This window comes from Lissotriton helveticus, chromosome 1_1 (genome assembly GCF_964261635.1).
Source record: "Lissotriton helveticus chromosome 1_1, aLisHel1.1, whole genome shotgun sequence".
NCBI classification, from domain to species: domain Eukaryota; kingdom Metazoa; phylum Chordata; class Amphibia; order Caudata; family Salamandridae; genus Lissotriton; species Lissotriton helveticus.
This window is the reverse complement of record NC_136057.1, coordinates 584,387,102-584,411,782: the sequence shown is the minus strand read 5'-3', so window position 1 is coordinate 584,411,782 and position 24,681 is coordinate 584,387,102. Positions and strand designations below refer to the sequence as shown.

At 44.8% G+C, this 24,681-nt stretch overlaps 1 protein-coding gene across 8 annotated transcripts in view; it reads left to right on the top strand.

Annotated features, from left to right (window-relative positions):
• The window catches only part of C2CD5 (C2 calcium dependent domain containing 5), a 1,003,795-nt gene that overhangs the window by 226,151 nt on the left and 752,963 nt on the right, over window positions 1-24,681 (top strand). The window lies entirely within an intron of this gene.

The window sequence follows — 24,681 nt, the reverse complement described above, 5'->3', positions numbered from 1 at the left end:
GTCTCTATCAGATGAATACATTCTCTCATAAGGGATTTACATGTATAGTCATAAGCACTCGAATAGTCCCACCCACGTGCAGGGACCCCAGAGCACTTCTTTTAGATACATCTTCTTAAGTGGATATTTTTCACCTTTCTTCAGGAAGCCCTGCTAAGACTCTTAAGAGGTAGAGAAACAATAATGCAGCCTAAATACAGAGGCTACACTGGCTGCATATTAATCTTGAAGTGAAAAAAAGGTGCTAGCATACTATATTTTGTGCAGTTTTGTAGTGTTTAACACACAGAAGAATCCCCTTCACAAAAATCCTTTTTTCATTATAGAGATGAATGGCAGAGGACAGAATAGCCTCATATGCTGCCATTCTATGTCTTGAAAATAGAAGCTGTGCCTTTAAATATCCCATCATGCACAGCTAGTGACATTTACTTCAGTTCCTTAAAAATTCACTAATGAATTTACCTAAAACTACTTCGCTTGACATCTTTGACCTTCCCCTACCCTTTTCTGTCTTTTTCTGACCGAAATTTCTACAGTTTTTCACTCAAAAATGCCATCTCTTTTTGATAAGTGTCCAGACTGTGGTAGAAAGAAGGTCAAGACTAATCCTCACATGTTGTGTATATTATGCTTACCGGCAAGTCATGTTCCTGACTCTTGTCTTATCTGTAAAACCTTCTCAAAGCGCAATCTGCGTAACAGAGCAGATTTGACTCCAAGGAGCAGTTTAGAGGTGAAAACAGCAGGCTCAGTCTTCAGGTGGGAGAGGGTTAGTCCTCTACCAGGGCTCGGTCTTTGGCCTCCGGGGGACTCCCCAACAGGAGAAGGGTTGAAAAACAGGTACAGCGTCGACCTGTTCACCATCGACCCAGGGCTCTGGGTCAAAAAGGAAATATCCTGACGTCAATTACACAGCTGACGATGAGGACACCCTAGTCGGCATCAGGAAGCCCATGGCAGACGACACAGTGGAGGTCAACGTCGAGATCCTCATCAGTGTCTATGCATCCCCACCAAGCGGAGTCAACACATGGTCACAGCTGATCGACCTCGGGACACGCTGTCGATCTCCAACTCTTTCTCAGTGCTGGTCGTGCCAAGGCTTCATCGTCGTTGATTGCCGTCGAGACGCCACCGTTCGATGTGGAGTCCCGCCATTGAGGTGACATTGAGTGGGACAGAGGGTTCGTCGTTAAGGTGGCGAGCCTCTTCAAGGCCTTACGAGGCGCGCAAAAAAAGAAGGCTAATATCTACATCGGATTCGGAGTATTTCCAAACCTATTCTCTGTCTAGGGAAATTCCCTCTCTGACACCAGCACTTCCTCCTCAGCAGTCTCATCCTCAGCTACCTGAGAAACCAGAGAACCACCTGCCGCCTTCACCTCCTCCTCCTCCACCACCACCACCACCACCACCACCTCCACCACCACCTTCAAGCCCAAGATCTAGGTCTCACACTAGACATCGGTCTCACAGACGAAGATGCTCCAACAGGTCGTTCCTCTTCTTTCACAAAACAACTTCCTTGCTACTCTAGATATCAAGGACGCATACTTCCACATTCCCATTCACAATGTTCACAGGAAGTATCTCAGATTTGTAATAGACAGTCAGCATTATCAATTCAAAGTACTCCCATTCAGAGTCACGAGAGCACCAAGAGTATTCACCAAGTGCCTAGCAGTAGTGGCAGCACATTCACGTCTTCCCATATCTAGACGACTGGCTCATAATAGCCAGCTCCTACAACCAGTGTGTACAACACACTCACGCCACTATCCAACTGCTTCATGACTTGGGGTTCACAATAAACCACACCAAGTCCCATCTGCAACCGTCCCACGTACAACAATACCTCGGTGCCCCAATAAACACCTCAACAGCGCTAGTCCTGTCAGAATAGCGAACATGGAAGCTTTTCTCACAAATGTTCAACCAGAACACTCCCTTCCAGCTCGAGTGTTCATGCAGCTAATAGGGATAATGCCCTCTTGCATTTTTATAGTGCCCCATGCAAGACTACAAATGCGTCCTCTCCGAGCGTGCTTAGCATGCCAATGGAACCAGGCTCAAGGTCAATTAACAGATCTAGTGTTGGTGGTCGGTCGTACTCATCGCTCTCTGCAGTGGTGGAACACCAAAAACCTTTCCAAAGGGTGACCGTTCATTGAGCCAGTTCTTCAGATAGTCTTGACAGCGGACGTATCGCTCTCCGGCTTGGGAGCCCACCTACTGCAACACACCATGCAAGGCAGGTGGACACCAAGACAAAAGTTACTCCATATCAACTACCTGGAGTTACTAGCCATATTCCTAGCCTTAAAAGCTTTCCAAAAGCAAGTATCAAACAAGGCTGTATTAGTCCACTCAGACAACATGACAGCCATGTATTACATACAGAAATAGGGCGGAACAGACTCCCTGCAACTCTCACAGCTAGCACAGAACATATGGCTGTGGGCTATACCTCAAAACATATTCCTCTTAGCCCAACATGTTGCAGGGGTACAAAACACCATGGCAGATCTGTTAAGTCGTCAAACACAACAGATCCACAAGTGGGACCTTCATCCGCAAGTTCTTCAACCGTTATTTCAGATGTAGGGACAACCTCAGATAGACCTCTTTGCCACCCACAAAAATGCCAAATGCCGAAGCTTCGCCGCCAGATATCCACACCCACTGTCCAAAGGCAATGCGATATGGATGAACTGGTCAGGCAGATTTGCGTACGCTTTTCTGCCTCTCCCACTCATGCCACTAGTAGTGCGCAAACAACAGCAGCATTCTCTAACCCTCATCCTAGTTGCTCCAACGTGGGCCAGGCAACCGTGGTACACCACACTGCTGGAACTTTCTGTAGTACCGCACCTAAAACTATACCTATCTTCACACCTCTTAACCCAGAACCATGGAGAGATCAGACACCAGGACCCAGGTCAGCTCTACCTTACGGTCCGGCTCCTGAAATCCTAGAATTCGGTTACCTTAACCTTCCTCCTGACTGCATGAACGTCATAAAAGAAGCTAGACGCCCAACCACTAGAGCATGCTATGCAGCCAAGTAGAAATGTTTTACGATATAATATATTGTTACAACAACATCAATCCCCTAGATGTGTCTTTTCAACACATCATGGGCTACTTACTACACCTCCAAAGAGGTAACTCAGCCTACACGTCTATTAGACTGCATCTTGCTGCCATAGCAGCATATTTACAAAATAGACAGCATCTATCTCTTTTCAGAGTACCTGCTATAAAAGCTTTTATGGAAGGCCTTAAAAGAATAATTCCTCCCAGAGCACCACCTTCACCGGTGTGGAATTTGAACATTGTTCTCACACGGCTAATGAGACCTCCCTTCGAACCTTTACATAAATGTGAACTACAATTCTTAACATGGAAGGTTGCGTTCCTAGTAGCTATTACTTCTCTACTGAGAGTTGGTGAACTACAAGCACTAACCATTCAAGAACTTTCCTGCAAATGCATCATAATAAGGTCGTTCTCCATACTAATCGTAAATTCCTTCCTAAAGTCATTTCTCTCTTTCACCTCAATCAATCTGTGGAACTGCCCGTTTTCTTCTCGCAGCCACAAACAGTCGCAGAAAGAGCTCTTCATACCCTAGATGTCAAAAGAGCATTGCTATACTACATTGAGAAAATACAACCCTTTCGGAAGACCAAACAACTTTTCGTGTATTTCTCACCACCACACAAGGGCAACTCCATATCAAAATCTAGGATAGCTAGATGGATTGTCAAATGTATACAAATTTGCTACCACAAAGCTAAACGTACGTTATGTGTTCCTCCTAAAGCCCACTCTACAAGGAAAAAAGGGGCGTCAATGGCATTTTTAGAGAACATTCCCTTGGATGACATCTACAAAGCAGCTACCTGATCTACACGCATACATTCACAAAACTCTATTGTGTAGATATGCAAACTAAACAACAAGCTACTGTGGGCCAGGCTGTACTCAAAACACTATTTCAAATTACTGCAACAGATACAGGTGGTCGCCGCTAAGAGAGGGTACTGCTGTATAATCTATGCAACAGTGTGTAATCTGCAGTTCTTATGCCTCGAACGGAAAATGCTGCTTACCAGTATGCATCTGTTCTTGGCATGTAGAACTGCAGAGTTACCCACCACGCTCCCCGGCTACCTTTATCTGTTCCAGTATTATCTTAATTAGATACAGCTTACATGGACATCCTTCCTTTTCTTGCAAAGCTCCATCATTTCCCTAAAGGCGACAAACAATATGAGGATGGAGCCGATGCCCATGCACAATGTGATCCAAAGGAGGAGTCACCTATCTCGGGACTTCCAAAGAACTTTTCAGGCCAAAAACAAGTTCAAACATCCGGGCCCAACACTAGATGGCGATCTATGCAACAGTGTGTAACTCTGCAGCTCTACATGCCAAGAACAGATGCATAATGGTAAGTAGCATTTTCCATATACTTTAAACAGTCTAAAAATAAACAAAAGAAATATATTCAAGATAGTAACGATTTAAAAATTAGAATGAACTGTGTGTGTGTGTGTGTGTGTGTGTATATATATATATATATATATATATCTCAAACTTAATTAAAAATTCTAACTAATACAAATTCATCAAAATAACATTTAAATAATTACATTTTTAGATAAATATCAGTAAATAAAAATCCAAACTAAACAACACTTGAAAATTGTTGGATTTTGAAGAAGTCAAATTTACTATTCTAACTCGGACGTAAGTAAGAGCAGGAAAAGTATTGGACATTGGAAAGGTTAGATTTACAATTCTTACTCAATTCTAAGCAACAATAGGCTTTGGACCTTTTAGAGCTAGGTTTACTATTCCCACTCAAGTCTTATCAACAGTAGTGAAGTTGTTGGACTTTGCATTGGCCAGATATACCATTCCAATACCTACCCATTTAAACAAGCATTTGCAATCAATAGGTCTCGCAGTTACATGAGTTTAAGCTACTGGCATTGAAAAGGACAATGCCTTTTATTTATGTTTTTAAAACTTAAAACAAAAATAAAAGGCATTGTTATTTGCAATGTCAATAGCTCAAACTTGCGTAAATGCCAGACCTATTCAATTGCAAATGCTTGTTTTAGTCAGTAGTCCCCATTTTCCAATCACTTCCCCTCCACCCTCCCAGTTACTACAAAATATGTATACTTATGTGCTCGGAGATCTCTGCCACTTTGGGGGTGATCTCCTCGTGGAAAAAATATAAGAGGCGGGGGAATCTCCATCTGTAGGTTAGAGAATAGCATTTTGTAGTATGGGAGAAATACTACCCTGTGCTGCAAACTTGCGTAAATGCCAGACCGATTCAATTGCAAATGCTTGTTTTAGTCAGTAGTCCCCATTTTCCAATCACTTCCCCTCCACCCTCCCAGTTACTACAAAATATGTATACTTATGTGCTCGGAGATCTCTGCCACTTTGGCGGTGATCTCCTCGTGGAAAAAATATAAGATGCGGGGAATCTCCATCTGTAGGTTAGAGAATAGCATTTTGTAGTATGGGAGAAATACTACCCTGTGCTGCAAAATACAGCTTGTAAGTAGCCCCAGGGTGTCCTCCTGGAGTCATACAACCTTATTAAGAGGTTTTAATGCTGCTTCCTCAGAGTCCCAATACCAGAAGTATCTCCTGGGGGAGAGGGGAAGAGTTAAAGGGGATTAACTGTGGAAACCCAGAAATTCCCATAAATTGGGAATTAATAGGATTATCAGAAATTTCAGATTCTGCTAGTAATTTTTCACTTCTTCCCAGAGTTTCATTTGTGAACTGCACTTGCTAAAAGCAGCCATAGTTCTTGGGTGATATACCACGGGTCAGTGGCGTTAAGACAGGCCGTGTAAATCCGACAAGACCATTACTTTTCACTACTGGGCTCATTGTAATTACAAGGAAAGGGGGACGTGATGTGTTTTTTTATCTTACATTTTCATAGTGCAACTCTGCCTATGTCCTGGACATAGCTTTTCCTGGAAAATGGTGGTTATTTGGACTTGACGCCGTGTGGGTGTCCTTGAGTACATCACCACATGACTCTCTATACCCAGTGACTTTCTTTGTCTCCCTAATTTTCTCTTGGTCTGTGACTTCCCAGATCCATGTCTGTGTACATCAAGTGGTTAGCCATTCCCTGGTCTTCCCAGTGTCTTCATATGTTCAGTCTCTGCCAGTCAGTGTCACTTGGTGTCTCCCTTTTTACCATGCCTTCACAAACCTCCCCATGGCACCCTGAGTCCATCGCTCTCCAATGAACTGTCTGCTCATGCCTGCATATTTTCAGAGACACTAGCCTCCCAACAATCCTGCACTCTATAATAAATCAATAAATCAAACATGCATTGTGAAAACTTGGCAGCTATGCAACCTCTTTCATATAAGCAGGAGGAGGGGCTCTGTGCAGAAAAGGTTAAAGAGGGCTCCATGGAAGTCAGTTTCGAGGAGCATAAGGATTGCCACTTGCCTTCAGCCTCCACATCAACACAACACCCGTCATTGGATTTCTTTTGAGGGTCTGATGCATTCTGGGCTTTGTAGTACTGGCTTCTTTCCCCTAAACACACACCAGGATGTGTTTTAATAGGAAATCCCAGCACTATAGTCATGGTGTCCTGAAAAGGGGGAGTTATGGTTCTGTACGGGGTGCTACTAAGACTGTGCAGGCTGTGGGGGTGTTACCATGCCCATCTGTGGAATACTCAGCGCTCTGCAAGGATGGGAGCCTCTGGGAGCTAGAATGAGGGCCTCTGTGGAGGGCAGGGTCTTACACCATGGTCTGTGTAGTTAGGGGCGGGGATTGTGCGGGGTTGTCCCCTCGGCTCTTACCCATCATCATGCGGTGGACCGGGTCTTGGTGTCTCCCCGGGCTGCGTACGAATACTATACATCTAAGGGTAGGGCTGTTGTGGCTGGGAGGACTTGTTTTTCACCTCCCACAAAAGATTGAGAAACAAGTGTTTGAGTAACTGGGGAAAACACCCCGCAGTGAAGGGGTTAAATTAAATGTAATTTATTATTACAAAATACAAATATAAAACAAATTGAAAATATTTGTTAAAAATACAATTCCCTCCCTACTACCCAAAAATCCTCCAACAAAACAGTAAGAAATTAAACATTATTGATAGTACGCTAATTATTAAAGCAAAAAATCATTGTAAAACCTTTTCAAAATGTTATTATTCAAATCACGGATCAACAAATTAGAAATTAAAAAATAACTAATAAATTAAATAATTTGCATAATTAATTGCCAGTTATTGACCGTAAAAAAGTAATTAGGGGGCGTGGCTGCCAGGACATGTTCCTAAGATGCTGTGATGGCTAAGTTCAGAATTCGATGTGGGCTGGACGTGACTGACTCGCCAGGCAGAGTGGTTTCTTCAGTGGCTTTATGGCACCACACCTTTCTGAGCAGGACTGGCTCTTTAGGGGATGTCCATGCTTCTCTTGTGGACATGCCCTTTGATGGCTCCCTTCTCTTTGGAGACAAGGCGGTCTCAGAGCTGGAGCACTGAAAGATTAGCGTAGCCACGTAAGGGGCTTCCAGCCGCATCTGTACCTGCCCAGCCACCACAGCATGCAAACTTCCCAGCACCTGAATGGTAGAGGACGCATAACTCACAGACCTTGTGGGTCGGTACAGCCCCCTTCCCCAGCAGCCGCAGCTTCTAAGCCCCTTTAGTTTGGCCTCCGACCATCATGGGCAACCAGTGAGAGGCGGAAAACGCCATCACCTGCACCGCTGTGGGTCAATAACATCCGACCACTGGGTTCTCTAGATTGTCCGAAGGGCTACTCCCCTTCTTTTCATGACAAGTTCTCCACCCATGTCACTTGCTCGTGACAGGCTGATGGAGAACCATCTCCTTACTCCACTACTTTCTGGTGCGCAAGAATGTCGGAGGTTTTTGTCCTATTCTTGATCCGTGCCCTACAATTTCTTCCTGAAAAGAGAGAAATTCAAAATGCACCTGCTCGCTCACTGCTGTGTGCCCTGGACCTGGGAGCCTGGATGGTAGCGTTGGACTTGCCGGGCGGATATTTCCATATTCCCTTCCTGCCTTCCTACAGATGTTACCTGCGGTTCACAGTAGGTCATGAGCGCTCTCAGTTCACCGTGCTCTCCTTTGACCTGACCAGCACCCCTCGGGTGTTCACCAAGGTGATGGTGATAGTTGCATCTCCTCTGCGGAGATCAGAGTTGCCAGTCTTCCCCTATCTCGACCACTGGCTGTTGAAAGCAGGCTCTGTGGCGAGCTTGGAGCTGAGATGTATCATATGGTCTGGGTCTGTCCTACACTTTTGGGATTCTGGGAAGCAGTGACGAAATGTGTTAATGAAATTACCTATTGTACTGTTGTCTGCTCCCCGAATACATGTTTACTGTGGGAGTTCCTGCGCCTGGCCAAATGTAAGACCACTAGCAGATGCATTGATTTATAATGGTTCTCGCTAAATGTGAAATGACGATACATAGGAAAGCCTGTCTAGGTCCTTAAGTGGATAAATGGCATGAAGAACTTGTCAAATGGACTAGGCTATGCTGCTCAGAGAGGCAAAGTGAGGGTGTGGTTCCATTGATATGGTGCATGCGTGGGAGTGGTTGATTGACTGCATGAAGATGCGAGAGCCGGTCTCTTTGGCGAGCTCCCTGTGAAGTAGTCTACTCTGGAGGGTGGCAAGGTTTGAGCATTCTAACCGGGTGGAGGGACTTGAGTTGGGTGGATGCCCTGCGCAGCCAATGGTTGTGGTTTTGGACAGTGGAGTTTCTCAGTGTCAGAACTTCATGGCAGAAGAGCAGATTTGAAGATGCACTTCACGGATTAGTTTAGGGAGGGGGTTTAGGTTACACGGAGTGGGTTTACTTGTTGGGGGAAGGGAGACATGAGGGGGACTGAGCCGCTGGACTGGAATTGGCTGGGTCCTTGACTCAGTGAGTAATTGACTGTAGTCTATAGTGGTAAGATGTTTTCTAGGATCTCACTGTAATCTCACTTGCCTTATCTGCCTGAAAGGAATAATAAAAACGTTGTTGTGCAAAGTTGTAAAACACAACCTATAAGCTTTACCAATGCTTGGTTGTGGATTGTTATCAGATACTGGTTGTTGCTAGAAACCATTCTGTGGTGTAGCTTTCAATGGCTTTCCGCTTAGGAATTCTGCCTAATCACGCGACCAAAGTTAAGGCCCTTGTTGTCATTTTGGTTCAAGATATTTTCTTAAGCCTGAAGATTAACGTAGTCACCCCTCATTCATTTGTAGTCTTTGGAAAAGTTCTGCTTTTTCCTTAGTTATGGCTTGCTCTATTTTTTTCATGTCTTGGCTTTCTTCAGTTTTTTATTTCTTATTTTTCATATTTTGCCTTCTGGATTATGGTTTGCCTAACTTTCAGCTAATTGTGACCTATCTGTCTGTTTGCAGAAAAATCTGCAACAGCTAGGCCATTGCTTTGGTTCCCAGTTCAAAACAGAGTTGTTTTGAAAACACTCTTTCTTAAGTAAAATGAATTGACTCTTAATTTCTGGCAAATGGGTGGCTGTTTGACTTTCAGAGAACCATCAAAACTTTCCACTTTAATTTAAGTTTTCTTCACAACTGCCTGGCAACATCTGGTTACTATTGTAACTCCTACCAATTCCTTTAAGTTGATTTTTGGTTGTGTGCTTCTTAACGCCAGGAAACGACTTAAAAGCATACATGGGCTTTTCAAGTAACCAAAATTAATCAAATCAGTGACACAAATAATCTTTAGCATGAAATTGTTCCCTTCTTCATAAACTTAGTTATTCTTTGACATCTGGGAGGACCTTAGAAGATGGCAAAATGTTCTGCATCGAATAGTAGTCATACACCTTTTTATGTTAAACATTCCCTTTAGATCAAAAGGGCTTCAATCTATTCCATTTACAGAGCTAAAAAAAAATTGAAAGACAAAACCAGTGTTTGTACTTTTTGCACAACCCCATTTTGGGAAATAATTACCTAAATCAGGATTTGCAAGGTAGTTTGCTAGGTGTAAGATGGCATTCAGATGCCTACCTTGATGAAATTCATCATCAAAGTTAATAATAATTTCTAAGTTCTGGATTACCGGTTTGACTGCCCCAACCATGTCCAACCAAGCTCCTTCCCATCAAAACTTCAAACTATGCAAACATGTTTCCGGCCAACACACTCACTTGGACACATTGGGGCCCAATCCTTGCTCTGCCGGGAGTTCTCACAATAAAAAAAGCCTCTCCATAATCAAGACACGCTACAAATTAGTCTTCTTCTTTGTAAACTTCCTCATGGGAACAACTTTTATAGCAATAGTGACAAACATGACTATCCACATACTGCGGAAAAATGTGAACCTCTCAGCATTTGCCTTACTTCTGACTACCACCTTCCCCCTTGACAAAATGATACCTCTCTAAGGGCCTGATATACTTTTAACATTCGTAAACAAAGAATGTACAGTTTGTACACCGCCTGATTTGTGAAGGCAATTTAAGATGTGACCTTTCTATTAATGTCACAACGCAAATTTCCCATTTGCGTGAAGTTGCAACATGCAAACAACTTGCCTAATAAAAAATGTATAGGCAGGTTGAAATTTGTGACTTCCTGTGATTAGCCGAGTATGCAGTGGATGAAGGACTGCAAGGGAAAGCAGACCACCATTCTTATATTTCACAAATAGTAAACTTTTTTATTTATTTAACAGTAGCTCATGCCCATTAATGAGACAGGCATGGTGTATTAAAAAAAACAACACACTACCAATTGGAAAGACGTCATGGCACCAGGTAGTGCTCCTTTAAAACACTCCATTCTTGTCCCAAGGTTGACCTACACAATTTCAATGGGACAGCTTCTCTTAGCGAATCAGTGACCAAAACATCTCTGGTGTCAGTAACTGATCAATAGTTTTATGACCTCAAAAGCTCTTTGCGAGTTAGAAAGACTTTCCAACTTGTAAAAGGGCTGTTGCACATTGTCAAAACACAATTTGTGATTATTTTACGAATCTCCAGGTTTGCAACTGAAAAAGGGTTTTGTAGATCAGGTCGGTATGTCAATGCACCTTTACCAAAAAAGGGGACTTCTTGATTCAGTGAAAAGATAAAGAATCTGGAATTCAATGCGGTGCCGCAATAGGGCGAAGCCTTCCAGGGGCCGTGTTGTGTTTATTTGACACCCTATCAGCTCCCTTTGGCATGCCTTTGGGTTGCAAGGATTTGAGGAGGTCTCCACTTGGACTACTGCCAACAGATCCGATGCCAGCTGTGTCACTTGACCTGACTGCAGGGCCCGCCTTAACTCTGGGGTTGATGCCTATCCTGGATTTTCACCTCGTGCTGAGCTCATCAGCAGTTCCCTGTGTATCAGAGGAAGAACAGATGGTCAGAGGTTAATCCACCACGACCTCGATTGAAGTCACGCCCACTTAGACGGCAGACACAGCCCATGCAGCCCCATTCTGATTCTGAAGGGACAATCCCAACACCATGATGGTGATTACTGGGATCACGATTCCCATTACTCTGGCCGGTACTCCCCACCTTGGTTCTTCCATAGAGGATTCTGCATCTTCTGTTGTGGTCATTAGGAGGACGGGGTAAGTCCTTGTTCTCCAACTGCCATCAATAGAGGTAAAAACTAATGTTCTCACAGAAGTTCTGCTGCCTGGGCAGACTTCTTTATATCTACTCCTCTCTTTCAATGAGGCCCTAACAGATACCTTAATAGACACTTGGACCAAACCTAGATGTTGCCTGCCTGTATTCCTGAGAGCCTTGTGGTTCACACTTCTACAAGCAGGTTGAATCCTAACTCTTGCCCTGCTACACCCCCAGCAAGGGGAATCCAAATACATGGAGTCCTTTCAGGAGAGAAAGCATTTATCTACCAGCCTAGCACTCAGATCACTCAACTTTGGTTGCCTCTTAATATGTTAATCGGACATTTTATGTGACCTGGTTAGCAAAATCGTACCTTTGGTCCCTGATGAGTTTCTTGCCAAATTGGCCCAGATCATACAAGATGGGCAAGACACTGCAAATAATGTCATCAGATTGAGCTGGACACCACCAGTTGCTTAGGTGGGGCAGTCTGTACAAACTTGCTGCTTCACTACCACGCGTCACTGAGATCCACAGGCTTCTCCAGTGACTTCAAGGTGCCACTGATGGACATGCCATTTGATGGCAACAGTGTCTTCAGGTCTTGGAGTGCTTCAAAGAACAAACAGGTACAGTTTGCTCCCTTGGCCTCTTAGCAATCATGCTGCACGATCTCCAAAAGTACTGCCCTTTTCGAGGATTCGGAAGGGGCATCCAATAGAGGCAATATCTGTCTCTGCATCAGCTAACCTCCATATCCTTTTGAGATACGGTTCAGGGATCCACCTCCGACCGTGTGCACCGCCCAGATTCCTGTCCACTCCTGCCACCATTCTCAAACATCTTTAGCTTTTTCTGGTGACACATTGTTGCCCTGATGCAGGCAGGATAAGTTATTACCTCCACAGGTGGCAAAGCATCACATCGGACAGATGGGCGTTTAAAATTGTCAAGGATGGATATGCCTTACCTCTCCTCTCCACCATTCCACACATGCCGCCTACACCATAGCAACTTTTAAAGGACCAGTTGTCTACTCTACAAATGGAAGTCTAGGCTCATTTGATCAAGAGAGCCATTGAAAGGATTTATTTTAGATCTTCACCTTCTGAACTTCCTCTCAAAAATGACAAGTTCATGATGGTCACCCTGACCCAACTTCTGTCTGCTTTGAATCGAAGCGACTGAATAGTGGAATTGGATATGCAGGATGCCGATTTACACAGTCCCACAGACAATACTAGTGTTTCCAAGTGGGTCATTAGCACGTCCACTTCTCTGTGCTTCCCTTCAGCTCTACCAGTACTCCTCAAGTGTTCACGAAAGCGATGGTAGTGGTAACTGTACATCTTTGGAGAATGGGGAAAACCAGTCTTCCCATATTCAACGGCTGGCTGTTAAAGGCAGGCTTACTACGGTCAGTTGTAGACCACCTGCAGATACCAGAAAACCTCCTGATTCTTTGAGGTTTTTGATCAATATACCAAAGTCACAACTGACTCTGATGCATAAGCTTCCTGTCATCTGACACATTTTGGATATAGTGCACTTTGGATCCTTCCCTCAATCTCAGAGTTCAGGATAACCAGGCTATGATCCCGATATTTCAGCCTTTTTGGTTTTTGTCTCTTGGAGATTGGCTCTGAGACTTCTTGACCTCTTGCATCCTGCTAGTGGACCACACCAGGTGTCACGTGCAGGCTCTGCAGTGAGATCTGAAGTCTCAATGCACTTAGTACCAAGGGAACCCATCAGATTCAATCTGGGTGTCAGAGGAGTCTGCAAAAGATCTTCAGTGGTGGTTGCTATACCTCATATGGATCAGTGACAGATCTCTCTCCCTAAACCACCCAGAGCTGACAGCTGTGATGGATGCATTGAAAGTTTGGGCAGGCCACCTGGAGTGGTAGAGAGCAGAGACCTGGCTCCACATCAATCTGCTGGAGTTGTGGGCGATGCACTTGGCACTAAAGCCTTCCGTCCTTCAAGGGTTGAAAGAGTGCAGGTGCTCAAATACCCTACTGGCATGTAAATACCCTACTGGCATGTGGTACTGTAACAAGCAGGGTGGGCTGGGTTCGTGAACCCTGTGCCAGGAAGCTTTATGTTGATGGAAACTGCTGAATTTTCAGGACATTTCCCCAGTAGTACACCTCTTGGTAGGATCTTTAAATGCCAGGGCCGGAAAAACTCAGTTGGCGTTGCCGAGCGAATGGCAATTACATTGAGGTGGCGCCGGGGTCATCCAACATTAGTGACTACGCTGACTCAATGTTTTTATCACTGCAGGGACAGCTTTTGCTGGAGTTCCCCAGGCTGTTGTCCCTTGGAGATGCATTCTGACTGGTCTGCAGCTCAGACTCCTGTACACCTGGGAGCCTCTACCATTCCTGTCTGTGTTCCGAAGATCAGTAAGTGCCAAGACCAAGTCATCTTAGTGGCTCCAGACTGGGCCAGGAGAGTGTGGTAGCTAGAACGTCTGGCCATGAGTTTTTTTTTCTCCGATTAAGCTGCTACTTCAAGTGGATCTTCTGTTGCAGCAACAAGGCAAAGTCCTGCTTCTGGGCTTGTACAGCCTACACCTCTAGGCGTGGAGATTGAGCAGCGACAGTTGAAAGCGTTTGATCGCCCTTCTGAGGTCGTATATGCCATTTTGACAGCTAGTCATCCATCTTACTTATTCCTGCTGCCCCCCTGTGTTATGGGCCATCAACCAGGCCTCTCCAGCCAGCTCTGTTCTGGGTTTTTCTTTGTCTGACTCCAGGTGTAACCCTTCTTGCAGTCAGCCTCGAGGCCTTGCTGTCAGGTATATTTTGGCTTTCCACTTTTCCTTTCCAATTAAGGGTTCCAGGTCAGGGCTTTCCTGGTGGTGTTTGATGGGGCTAGCGAAGGGTGTGACCTGTCCAGCCCCAGCATCTTTTCCTGATTTCTTCGTGAGCAGGAAGTTGGAAAGTCTGCTGCCATAAGTCATTGTTGCTGACGGTGTTTGGCCAGTGAATTTGTCTTTTAAGTTTCTACTCATAGAGAAGAACCGATTTTACAATGTTTGTAAAAAGCCTGATCTTGGTTTGCAGCGTTAGGTCCTTGAAGCTCCAAATCTTCTTTTGCTAAATGAAGCCAGCCCCTGCATTGCCAATTCTTGCCTTGACATCGGGAAAGATGTGTTGCTTGGTGAACTTTTCATCACATACAATCTCTGCAGGCTCAGATGTGTTATTTCTTTCTCTATTTAGCCTTTCGGAATGTTTATGGTTACCTGATCAACCATTGTTATTCAGTTCACCTTTTGTGATGTGTTCTTTTGAATAGTTTAACCCACGTTTCCCATTGAACCCTTTGTTACTTCAGTGTGGGACCTTAATTGCGAGCTAAAATTCTCAATGTGCACCCTACTTGAGTTGATGCATAGCTGCTCTTGGTGGCTTCTAACCCTGAAAACAGTTTTCTTTATAGTGAAAACTTACAAGCCTAATCTGTCCAGCAACTATATGCCATCTTCTTCTCAGACAAACCTGGTGCTCAGGACCAGGGCAGCATTTCAATCAAAAGTCACAACACAGCTTCACATTGGACAGCCTGTCACCCATTTGGCATTTTTTGCTCCACCTCATCTATCCAAGGAAGGAGAGAGGCTACATTGCTTGGATCCCAGGAGAGCCTTAAGTTCCAGTATTTATTGCATCAGAGAACACTGGGTTGGCGAACAGCTTTTTGTAGGTTTTGCAGAAGCACAGAAGGGTAAAGAAGTGCGGAAAAGAATGATCTCTAGATGGATAGCTCTCTGCACAAAGATCTGCTTATTCTGGCTAAGAAGCAACCTCCAGAGGGCTCACTCTGCCCGGGCAAAGGCTGACATCATAGCATTGCGCATGGAGTATCTGTTTCAAGATATCTGTTAGGCTGCTTGTTGTATAGTGCTTAGCCTTTCTTCTATGTTAATTCTCTGGATTGTCTGTGGGTTCTATCTATGATGCCTCTGGGTGTTCCATGGGGTGAGAGTTAGAGCGCTGGCCAGATGGGTGATAGACCTGTTTATCTCTGTACTGCATTAAATCTTCTATACATCATCTAGTAACGTGTTGGATCCTCATTTCTACATACATCATTTGGCGACTTGGCTTGTGGATATTTCTGGCCATTGTTAAGGATTTAAGAGCTGCAGCGGCGTCAATATAACCGAGGAACAGTGTTCTGATCCCCCAACGAATCCTGCGTGACAGGCATTTGCAGTAAGAAACTTCCTACTAGTTATCTCGTCGAGCGGCACCCGAAGGAAGAGAAAAACTGAGTTTTAAAGCAGAAATTTCTTCTCGGCGTTGTCGTTGGCCAAAGGAGGTGACATCAGCAGAAAATCACCTTGACAACTTTGACAACAACTCCGCGGTGAGATTGATGGCGTTTCTATCTCCTTGGCAACCTGGGAGGCCTTACGTGTGACGCATTATACAAGGAATTCTTCGTGTTGCGTAGCGACCAGGCAAGTGCATTCCTTGTGCGTCTGGAGACGTCGCAGGTGTGAGGTCAGACGTATGACCTATGTGACGTGTGACGCTGACGGCCATTTTGCGGAAAGCATATCGGCTTTCGGAGGTCACGTTGAAGACGCGGGTCGTTGTAGACTTGGACAAACTCAAGTTTATGAAGACACTCGTTGTTAAAAGTGTTAAGAAGTAAGCGCGCGTTCTAATTTGCGCAATTTGGGTAAAGTTGACGTGTTGTTCTTCAGTGCAAAGAAAAATTGCTAATTTGACATTAGCGCTTTGATTAAAAAGCACAGACAGCTTGTTCTTCCTTCACTCGGACATTTGTGCTTAGTAGAATTGTAACTATGGCACAGCCAGTCAATGTGGCTCTTCCTCCGCAATTTCTAAGTGAACCAGGGAATCCATCCACTGCCTGGGAAGATTGGATTGTAATGTTCAACAACTATATAGAAGCTTTAGATGGGGAAGATTTTTCGCCAAAAAGGAAAAAGGCACTTCTAATGACAACTTTGGGGAAAGAAGGACAGCGTTTGTTTAAATTTTTACCGCAGGTTTTACCCTCTGGTTCACAGTCTCCTCTGGATGAGTTTAGGGAGGCGGTTACAAGACTTGAGACTAGATTCGGGAAAGAGGAGAATCTGGTTCTGCAAAGATACAAATTTTATAAGAACAAGCAACTTGAGGATGAGAGTATTGACGATTTTGTTGCGCGTTTGCGTGAGTTATCTGTGAAGTGTAACTTTGGGCAAATGACTGATGAACTCATTAGAGATCAACTTATTGTACAGGCTAACAATCGCAAAATACAGGAACGTCTGTGGGCTGCTAAAAACCCCACTTTAAAAGTGGCGATTGAGTTAGCCAAAGTGGTTGAAGAGAGTGAGAAGTGTATGAAAGAACTGCAAAAGAGTGGTTCGGACCCAAAGGTTGCAGAGGTCTCACACAAGGTTATTAATAGTGATAATAGTGACAGTGAAGCGGCTGCTATTGCTATTGTGAGAAAAAAAGGCTATGTTCTGCAAAAAAAATATATTTCTCAACAGCCCTTTAGTAAATCACAGTCAAAGATGTGTTCAAGCTGTGGTAGCTATTCGCATGCGTCTGAAGCGAAGTTTTGTTTTGCGAATAATAAAGAGTGCTTGCGGTGTGGCAAATTGGGTCATTTTGCGAAGATGTGTAAAAACAAGGCAAACTCAAGAGTAACTGTTGTGAACGAGCATGGTGAGCTAAAACGGGATGTGAACAAAATTCTTGTTTTGTGTGATTCAGTGTGTTCCTGCCTTGAGAAAAGAGAGCGGATTCCTAAAGCTGACTTTGTGATTGATGACAAGCGTATCAATCTGATGGTTGACACTGGTTCGAAGTGGACCATCATCCCTGCGTCTTTGTTGAAGGATGTGTGGGGTGATAGGTGTCTAGAGGTGTGTGACATTTTTCCCTCTGGTTACCAGGGTGAAAAAATCGACCTTCTTGGATACTTCGAAGGAAGAATTGTCTTTAAGAACAGGTCCACTTGTGGTAAGGTATATGTGTCTGTGGATGGTCCTGCTATTTTGGGACGTTCACATCAATATGATCTGCATATTGTTGTATAGCTCCTATATATCCTTATATCGTGTTAAGTTAGCATAGGTACATTTGAGATTTAAACGCCATTTTTCCTTTCTTGCAACTTCTGCACACGACCCTTAATTGTTGACTTAGCTTTCAACCTAGTGGTTTGCCGTGGTGTATGTGAGAATAATATGTTATTGCTCTGATATCAGTCTTGTTTAATAAAACATGTCTGCACGGAGAGTGCTGAAGTTTCAGGAGCAACACGATATGGAATTGTTATGAGGTCTGATCTCCACGCCTTCATAGTCATAACACAAGTGCAGCCTTTGCCAACTTGGGCTTGAGGCGGGATTGATATTGCTTTGCACGAGAATTGTTAACACACTTGATGCGGTGCACATGCAGAGAGAGCTGGTGTATGCTGATGTGATTCCTTCATGCTAGGACACTAAGGTATGGGCCCGCCCTAAAACAACCCAAAGAGACCTTCTTAGCTAATAATATAATATATGTGTCAGGGAGGGTGAGATATAAGTGTTGTTAACTCTTATTCATTACAGCATGTTAACATGCTGTCACCATTCGCTTTTTATGTCTTAGTAACTATGCTGATAATTTTGCTACTGATAATAAGTATACTTGTATTATCAAAGATACTGCGCCTGAGAAGACGGCATTAGTAAATAAACATTTCAAATGCACATGTGTCTTCTTTACTCCATGTTCTGGTTTGTAATGATAATATAACGAAAGAGTGTTCATGAGTCCCACGTACCCTGAGGTACTGTAAGTTCATGTTCTGGTTTGTCTAAACATTGGGTGTTTGATATGTCCAATGAGACACTGTAGCTAGCTCGGTAAGGGGTGAGTTGGTTGCTAAGGTAAGTTTTGGGACATCCTAATTTGCCGAGGTTCCACTCCTCTGTGCACAGTTCTGTGTGAGTACAGAAACCCTGCAACATGGCGCCCAACGGTTTCGGTGGTCTTATATCATGACACTCGAGTAGTTTATCATTCATGCCTTAACCCCTTCACATCCGTTTCCGGAAAACGGGGTGTTGGTGAAACCTACCTATTTTTTGAAATAGGTCTTTATTCAAGCTTGATTCTTACTTAAACGGTTTCTTTGAATTACTACCCAGTTGTGCTACAAAGTATTCTTTGTGTTTTCTTGTTTCCGATTCTGTGATGGCGGCTGCGGTGGCTATTGCACAGCATAGTCGCGTAGCGGTACGCAACCATCTTCAGACATACCAGGTCCCAGTAGATGGGATGGCTGTGATTTTCGTGGTAAGTGCAGATCCGGCGTTTCCTTACGAGTTGTTTTACTCTTGGGTTACGTTTCCGGCTGTGGACGCTAATTCTGGTTTGTACCACTCCTACACCGCCTCGGATGTCCCGGCTGAATATACGCCATACAGGGCATTGGAAATACCTATTGATCATTGGCAGCATCGAGTTTGGTTTGATGGCGCCCTCCCCCACTCTTTGTCCCGTGCGAGGTTAGGTCCACTCTCGATTCCAGGTACGAATTGGCCTGCATTGGGTGGCTTTACCCCGCACCCGAATCACGGGGCTTGTACCCTGGCAGAAATTCGCAGGCTACATGTAGTTTCCATTTCCGTGATTCGTGCTTTAGTGCAATACATTGGTAGACATCTTCCTGGTGGTCCCCAGGGGGGTGCGGCCGCTCCCATGGAACGAGGCGGAATGCGTCTCAATCCAGTGATGGTAAATTCGGTTTTTGGTGCGCGTCCTGTTGACAACGATGACTTCCCATTCTGGCTAGCAGAGAAGTTTGATCAGCTGGAGGCGGTTTTTCCGAATTCTACTCCTGCTGATAAACATAGAATGTTGACGATTACTCTACCGAAGGATATTACTCCTGAACTAGCTGACTGTGAAAGCTGGGGAAAAACTTTTGCGGCAGTTTATACGAGGTGCTTCGGCACCCCGTCTATGAATGCCCTGCCTGAAATCATTAGACGTGTTCAGAATGATCACGGTCCAGAGGCAGCTGTGGAATTGGGTATGCGCCTGTGTGGTTCTTTTGAGATTGTAAGTGATCTCATTCTCTCCAATGTTAAAGGAGATGCAGTTAACTTTCAGGTGTCGAATGCTTTGGCTGCTCTGCCCGATGCCGACAAACCCCGCCAGTTAGCAAAGATTGTAGTGGCCGCTTATAAAACGATTGGCCGCACAAGTAGAGGTCTGAAATATTTTCCAGTGAAGGATAAAAAACAACCACAGGGACAATCTGCAGTGACAGATGCCCAGCCCAAGTCCAAGAAGTCGAATTGGCCTAAAAAACAGACACAGGGGAAGCAGACAGTGCAGACTCAGGGTCCTTTTCCTGCAATACAAGCTCCTGCGCCATCCGAGAAAGTTTATGATTTGCGCGACCGCGCGATGATTAAATCACCTGATCGTTTTCAGGGTTCTGATCAACGCTCTCCTCGTTCCTTTCAGGACACATCGGCCCCGAAGACCGGTGGAGGAGGAGGGGGTGGACGTGGACGTGGTGGCCAACAAGGACGTGGTCAGTCCCGCCAGACGGACGGCGCAGTGAAGCAGGAGGATTCTACGCCTAGGCGTCCGCAGTTTGCGAAAAAGAAAGTCGCAGCCTTAACAGCGCATCGGTATGCCACAGATAGTGAGAACGCGGCTTCGGAATCTGACGTGGGCTCTGACCTTGCTGGACAGCGCGGCGGAGATAACCATAGTCAGAGAGGCGCTGCGTCCACTACTGAGGGTGACAGCGACTGATGTCTACGTTGTGATAGAAACAGCGGATACAAGACTTGCTCCCCCTGAAAGACTATATGAAATTGTCCTGTTAATTGAAGGTGACATACAGCGTACCGTTAAAGGTGTATTTTGGGAGAATCTGTCTTCTACATATGATATTTTACTTTCGGAGGCTGACTGGCCCCCACCTTTTGTGCTCGCGGCGCCGCGAGGGGAGGAGGTAATCCTACCCAGTTTCGCGAACACTGTCTCGAAAGAGCATGCGCAGCATTTTGCAGAAGAGTGGGCTCGGGCTCTCGCGCCGGCTCTGTACCGTAACCAATGTGGTTGGGATAAATTGTCGCCTTGCCACGAAATTCCGTTGCGGTCTCAGCCGCAGCCTCAACCTCAATATCCCATTCGGCGTGAATCAAAATCTTCCGTCGCGGAAATCCTTGAACAATTGGAATATCAGGGAGTTATTGAAACGTGTGTGTCACCGATGAATAATCCCCTTTTTACTGTGAATAAACCTGACGGATCATATCGTTTGGTTTTGGATTACCGGCATTTAAACTCGCATTGCCGTAACTGTGCAGTACAGAATACCCACGGCTCTGCCCTAGTGGATAGTCTCGTGCGTAAGCGTTTCAAGACAACGCTTGACATATCCAATGGTTTTTATGCCCACAGATTGGACAGCTTTAGCTCCCAATGGACCAGTTTTACGAGCGCTGGAGTCCAAAAGCAATTCCGGCGTCTTCCAATGGGCTACAAGAATAGTCCTGGTATATTTACCGCTCGCATTGTCTCTATTCTAGAGGCACTCGACCCTGATGCTTTTTCGTATGTGGATGACATATATCTCACAGACGACGATATTTGGGAGCATCTGTGTCGTGTAAATTCTCTTGTTTGCAACTTCGCAGACATGGGTTACAAATTCAACTTTGCAAAATCGCACATTGCTGAACATACAGTGTTGTTTTTGGGCTATGAGCTCAACAATGAAGGTAGAGGTTTGGCTCCTCACTTCTTAGAGAAGTGCGCACAATTACGCGCTCCAACAACACTGAAAAAATTACAGTCTTTACTGGGCTTTTTGAATTTCGGCAGAACTTACATTCCGGAATATGCCCAGCGTATCAAGCCTTTGTATGCTTTGATCCAACCAACTTTCTCAAAATCATGCTGGCTGCCTGAGCATTCAGCCATTTTGCAATCCTTGCAGGCTGATCTGCTCGCTTCTAAATATTTACTGACTCGTGATAACCACACCAACCTGGTAATAAGAATAATTCCTGGGACGGTGGGTTTCACATACCTCACTTTTAATGAAGGTGACACAGTACCTATCGCTTACAAGTCTCACTTGTACACTTCGGCTGAGATGCGGTTTCCCACTGTGGAAAAAGTTTTAACTGCTGTACAGATGGCAATTCTGAAAGAACGTGCTCTGTCACAGGGGAAACGCATGCTAGTGGTAACACCCTGTCCTCATTTGGAGGCAGTCACGAAAGCCAGTGTACCAAATTCAAAAGCTTTGCACCCTCGGTGGATTCAGTGGGCTGCGTCTTTGTCATCCACGGATGTCATGTTTATTTTTGACGCTTCCTTACGGTCGCAGGAGTTCTTGCAGTATGAATTCGTTCACCCTGCTCCTCTGGCGATGCGACCTTTGGAGGACTTCCATTGCATCATTTACACTGATGGGTCGGCGCAGGTTGCGCATGGCTCTAAACATGCCTACGTTTCCGCATGCGCCATTGTGGTCGGTGCTATGTTGAATGATGAGTTCATTTCCAGGGAGGTACACACGTTGCCCCTGGGCGATTGCACCGCACAATTGGCAGAGCTTCGTGCTCTCTTACTAGCTTTGGAGTACGCAGATCCAAGTGTTACTACTCTAATTGTAAGTGATTCTTACTACTGTGTCCAGTCTTACAATGAAAACTTGTTCTTTTGGATTCAAAATGAATTTCATGATTCCAAGGGTAGCACAATAAAACATAAAATGATCTGGGTTCGAGTGGCAGAGCTTAAGGCTATGTTGCCACTCGTTTATGTGATTCATACTCTCGGTCATCAGCGCGTGGGAGTTCACGCTGTTGGCAACTCGCTTGCTGATGAAGCAGCGAAATCAGCAGTATCTACATACTTAGTTGCAGCAGTTACTAGGTCTAAAACCAAGATTGATAGCGACATCTTGGCAGCGATTGCTGCCTCTGAGAAGGGAAGTGAACATCCTTCGGGATTCCCTTCGAAGTATAAATACCACTTAAGTCCCGAAAAGGTTCCTTTTGTGACAATTCCTGATGTTGGGGAACGGCTGATTCCCAACTCGGATCGCAGAACAGACTTGATTACAGCGGCTCATGAAGGTGTGGCGTCTGCGCATGCGGGCGTCTCAGCCACTGTAACGCAACTACAACAACGTTTCTGGTGGCGGGGACTGTACAAACAGACGCGTGATTATGTCCTTCTTTGTGACATATGCCAGCAGATTAAACCTTCAACTGCTACGCGTCCGCCTCAGACTCAGTTGTACATTTCTAATAAACCACTAGGCTGTGTTTATTTAGATCACTGCGGTCCATTTTCATCTGATACTGCGTATAAATACATCTTAGTAGCAGTTGACTCATGCACACGCTTTGTGTGGGTATGGCCACATCGCAGCGCTGATTCCCGGACTGTCATCAGAGATTTGCGTATCTTTATAGGGATTTTTGCCTGTGGTACCTTCCATTCGGATCAGGGTCCGGCTTTCGCCTCTAAGGCGTATAAGGATGCCATGACTTCGATGGGGGTCCAAGTCAAGTTTTCGTCACCCTACAGACCCGAGGGTAATAGTGTAGTTGAACGAATGAACCGTGATTTAAAGCAATCTTTGACAGCCCGAGTTATAGGCACTGGCAGAAACTGGCTGGCTCACCTCTATGGCGTGCAGCGTGCTCTTAATAATCTCCCTAGAAGGTCTCTGGGTGGGCGGACCCCATACGAAATGCTCTTTGGCATCAAGATGTACGTCCCTGACCTTGACGGTCTAGACTCGGTGGTTCGCGCCACTTCCTTTGACGCAGATGAACATTGCAATGTTTTACAGAATCTACAAAAGACGAGAGACACTCTTGCAAAGGAACATTTGCCCTCCACATCGGATGATGCGTTGCAGATCCCGGTAGTTGGCTGGCTACCCCAAGTTGGAGAACTGGTTCGAGAGAAGATCGACAACAAGAAAGAGTTTGGTCCCTCCTATCGAGCTCCGGTCCCAGTGCTTGGAGTGAAGGGCACAAGAACAGTCATTTTACCACCACTTCCAGGTCGTAAGGAAAACAGGTTTATTTCTATTGACAATGTCAAGATACACAGAGTGGCCGATTCTTCTTAGCATGACACCGGCTGTTTCCTGTCCTTCCATTGTGAGAAATTCAATTATGCCCACTGCTTCTAATAATGAACCTGAGGTGGCCATCGAATTACCTGCTGTTTCCAGTCCATTATTGAATAATTTACCAGGAACTAACCTTGATGAGACAGACTATACATACCCCACTGATTTGTCCATGCCTGACCTGCAAGCTCGTTTAGCCACGGAATCCAGATTTTCATTTTACTCTGCTTCCCTTGCCTCGAAAAAAACCTCTAAAATTGCAGTATATGCTAGTCTGTTTCAAAAACATTTTTTGATACCTCCTTGGATATACATTTGGCTGGTCCTTTTTTCAGTTTACCTTTTTATGTCAATTGGTTTTGTGTTTTATTTTTTTCGGATTATGAATGGACACTATGTCGAGGAGAGAACTTGCATTACTCATTTGAATGGAACTTTGGCCCCACTTTCCTCTTCACATTCTACACACAGATTAAAAAGAGACTTGACTTTGGTTAACATCACAGCGTGGCCTGTTCTGGATGGAATCGCGTGGGATGCAGTTCGTTTTCAGATTCATGGCCCAACGGAAGTCGTTAATGTCCCTAATGTACTAAGAGTTAATATGGGGGATGTGGTGAAACAAAACATTCGTTCTGATGATTGGGATGTTAATGCTGTGGAAAGTTTGTTTTCTGATTTGAAATATTATGCTGCTTTTGATGCTGAGGATTTATATTTAGAATCTGCTAATTATGGTGAATTGTTCTGTTACCAACATTATGGCAATCACTTCTTACACAAGACATCTTCCCGAAGGGATGCGGTTAATTTTACTCAGTGGGAACATTGCCCAGCACCAACACAAGGGAGTTCAGAAACGTTT